Below are 4,592 nucleotides of genomic sequence, written 5' to 3' on the forward strand. Positions count from 1 at the left end.
GGTTCATTCATCTCCCGGCGGTGTCTGTCTTCATTTCTCACACCACCCCCCCCAACTCGTGCCCTCCTGCCTTCCCCTGGCTGCTCTTACTCCTTCCTCGGTCCTCCACTTCCGTTCTTCTGATGTCTCTAACCACATAATGGGCCTTATTCACCCGGGCTAATTGCCTGCAAAAACTCCCATGTGTTCCCATGTCTAGGAAAGTGTTTAAACCTTTTCCAAAAAGCCGAGCCATTTGGGAGCAAATGAGGAAAAACACAAAAAATGTCACCGTGTCGAAATGAAATCGTTGCATCATGACAACAATCCTTTGGAGTTGCAACGTGTCTGCCAACCTTTTTTTGGGGGGGATTTGTTAAGTGGTGGTTCAGTGGTTGACTTTGGTAGAGTCCAGACAAAGTCTGACCTGGGTAGAGTACCCCCCCACACACACACAAACACACACACACACACACACACACACACACACACACACACACACACACACACACACACACACACACACACACACACACACACACACACACACACACACACACGCACAATCCCAAATTACCCCACTCCCCTGGGCACAGATGTTGGCCACCCAACTCTTTTTCATTCTTGTATCAAGGTTGATTCCACCAGCTCTCTCTCTCTCTTAGCTAGTTCATAGTGTTTCTATCCAGTAACGCGGTAATAACAGATAAAGTTAAAGTCAAGTTTACTGGGTACACAGTAAACTTGACTTTGACTGTGTTCCCATCGTGATTCACACTAGTGTTGAAAGTAAGGCCAACCATATCTGACACATGAAGGCACAATGGATTAAGCTGAACTCCCGGTCAAACTGAAGTCTGCTCGTCCTATCCTAGTGTGTGTGTGTGTGCGCCCACGTGTGTGTGTGTGTGTGTGTGTGTGTGTGTGTGTATGTGTGTTTGTAGAGTTCATGATATTATTTGCATTACCCTATCACCTTTTTATTGTGGCTCATTATGGGGCATTTCATTTAATAGACAAATCGTACATCTGCCTCCCCCTTTCCCTGTAGGTGCCTGGCAAGATTATAACAATAGACTAACAAGACTCTCCACCACACCACACTACAGGAAAGTCTCTGTTCTAAGCACGCTTGTTTTCATGAGGGGGGGGCTTGGGGTAGAGTACAACTGTGTTTTGTTCCCATTAGTCCAACCCAAACTGCATGGTGCCACAGAGTTAATTTTTACCCATTAAGCACATTTAATAACAAGCATTTCATACTTTTAATTGAGAAGAATATTGGCTGGAGTAAAGTCATGCAGACACAGTTATGGGAAGTTTAATGGAGCACTTCTTTCTGGAGTCGGCTTTAATTTTTTTACTGTAAAGTCTTTAAAGCGTAGGACAAGCTGTGTAATAGTTTATGTTGCAGTACATTATGTTACATTACATATATTTAGCAGATGCTTTTTTCTAAAGCAACATACAGTAAGTGCTGTCAACAATGAAGATATACCCCAAAAAGGGCAAGAATCCTTCCATTAAATAAAAATTGACAAAATAAGCAAAGCAACTGCATCTTAGTGCTATAATATAGTGCTATATATATATGTTTATTTCATTCACCAAGATGCAGTCTTGCATTCTTAGAGTCCAGGCTGCACAGAGACAATCCTGGCCCATGAACGAATGGCAGTCGCAGGGAACGGGATATGGCAAGGGCATAAGGAACAATATTGAGTTATGTTGGAGTGGACAACAATTATCGTCAAAAAATGACACGAAATGTTAACTGCTGGGAGGACCTTGAGGTGAGGGCAGCAGGAGGCTGCTTACGTTGTTCAGCGGTCCCTCTTCCGTATGGTCGGGGCAAACACACATCTTGACAACAGACACGGTCACGGATTCACAGAACAGCTCTCAGTAGGGGGGATTCTGCTCGGTTAGACGTCAGAGTGGGGGAGATTCTGCCTGGTTAGACGTCAGAGTGAGGGACTCTGCTTTACGTCTTCATTGATCCATTCCTCCAGCCCTGGTGACGTGTTCGGCTGATGGTTTCTCAGACCTCTTGCGTTTGAAGGTGTTAGCCAAACGTTAGCTAGAACGTAATGTTGATAACGTCTAACTGTTGGCATACTTCGATTTATATTTATATATATATAAAAATGATGCATATATATGTATCTAAAACGTTGTATGGATCTGTATATTCTTATTGGTTCTTTGAGCTTATTTGATAAATAAAGTTTCTCATGCTTTTTGGTTAAAGACTCCCCAAATGTTCTTCTAAAATTCACTCATAAGAAGATGACAGGACGCATGTCCTTCTATTAAGTCCCATATTGAATCATTTAAAAAATGCACCTTCTTATTGAGTTTGTCTGAGAATCCAGGATGCAACGTTATACATTCAGCATTATTTTGCTAATCTCCACAGCAACATCACTATCTGAACTGAATGTCATTTGAAAATCTCTCTCAGGTTTTTTGAGCGTCAACCAGAATGCACACAAATATCATAAACAACATTATTAAATTTTTCGGCTATTTTCAGGGTAAAAAAAAGAAATACATAAAGATATAACTATGATTATTCATAAATCATATTGTGGGGTTGTGTGTGGATGATTGCTGGTTAAGCAGCCATTATCCCCACACATATATAAATGTATATGCCTCTCATTGTCATCGGTCATGTCCCTGTAGATACTCAACATCCCAGTGTTCTGCTTGCCTTCCATGAACTGCTGTGGCTCAGCCGGTCAGGGTCATCTCTGGGATGTAATTACCACCACCTTTTCCTCTAAGGATGAGGGAGAAAGGGCGGGGCTTTTTACAATAAGCTTAATGAAAGTCACAAGAAAAAATAACAGAGAGACGGATTCATCCTCCGCACAGCACCCAGCCCATTGAAGTGGTCGAGCACAAGGCATTGAGAGGGACGGAAACTAACAATGTTTCTGTCAGCGTCAGCACCAGAGTATACAGGGGAGGAAGTCACGTCAACTGCTTGTCACAACTGAACGGTTCTCTCAGGCTTTGGAGAACTCGCTAAATATTCCAAATGCTCTTCAAGTAAGCAAATCCTTGTCCAATCAACTTCTTTTGTACCATGACTTGTTTTCCTTGTTTGATTTCTTAAGAATGGAGGTAAAAGTTTGGTTTCTTGTCCGCCTCTTTAATGAGCAAAGTGACCTGTTAACTAGCTTAATCAATCATCAATCAGTTACATCAATTACATTTTATTATAAGTTATACCATTGTGATTTCAAACTTTGAATGAAACTTTACTGGATGAATAGGTACATATCCTTTCACATCTATGAAATTGATTGATTGTCTAACCCACATTAATTGATTGCAAATGTTAAGGAAATGAATTATTAGCACCATATGTACTTGGTTAAAGCGTGTCTGGGATACATCATGAAATAATTAAGCGATAAACAAATGATCATAGAAGTATTATCTTAATCCTGTGATTATCTCTCCCAATGTTTACCCCAGCAGGCAGTTAAGGGAGAGGCGAAGAGAGTGATAAAGGTTCTAATTATTCAATTATAATTATATCCATCAAACTTGTCTAACCCCCTTTTACTCATTTTCTGTTGACTAAAAGATGTGAAGTGAGCTTTGTTCTTGGCGACAGGAGGAAACAGAAACTCATGTGGGGTTCTCCTTCATTAAGTCCATACCTGCTGTTTCTGGCTGGTTTCCTGCCTTGTTGCAGACAGAAACAAGATGTAAACTTGTGTGGCTGGGTGTGCGAGATTGCGCGTGCATGTCTGTCTGCGTGTGCGTGTGTGTGTGTGTGTGTGTGTGTGTGTGTGTGTGTGTGTGTGTGTGTGTGTGTGTGTGTGTGTGTGTGTGCGTGCGTGTGCGTGTGTGTGTGCGTGTGTCTGCGTGTGTGTGTGTGTGTGACTCTTTAATGACACCACTCCAACATTTCCTGACTCCCTCTCCTATTTCTAAAGTGCCTCTATGGGTGCTGAGGGACGACTCCAGCGTGGTACTTATCTGATGTCCTATCAAGTGGGTGCATCCTGGCTTGGTGGAGAACACATGTTTGTTTATGTTGACTGGCAAATAGTCTCAGGATAACAGACGATCAGAGATCTGGCCGCCTACTTAACGTCTGGGTATTTCTAAATGAGTCGTTTGAAAGTAATTAGTTGCCCTTACACTTTATAGGAAATTATGGTTTCCCCAAAAATGTGCTTTCCCTCCATTCACTTTGTCACACAGAGAAAGCTATTTAAGTCCCGAGCAATGTTACATTATTTGATTATATTCGGTTTGAACTACATTTAACCCAGGACAAGAAAGACGTATTTGTACGACAGTGTTATCAAGCACGCACAACTTCTGCATGTCCCCAACCCAACACAAAGGGTCGCCCAAAATACTTTTGATTGGTTCTGCAAGGCAGGTATTTTTCTACTCTTGAATTGTTTCCACACAGTTTTAGCAAACAAACTTGGGCAATTGTTGACTCAAAACTGAGTCTCGCATGCCGCTTTTCCACCGCACATGTAGCTCGACTCGACACGACTCGACACGACACGACTCGACACGGTAGCAACACGGGTGCTTTTCCACCGCAAATAGTACCTCCTGGACGTGGGCGGGGT

The sequence above is a fragment of the Gadus macrocephalus genome, chromosome 11 (assembly GCF_031168955.1).
Source record: "Gadus macrocephalus chromosome 11, ASM3116895v1".
Classification (NCBI taxonomy): domain Eukaryota; kingdom Metazoa; phylum Chordata; class Actinopteri; order Gadiformes; family Gadidae; genus Gadus; species Gadus macrocephalus.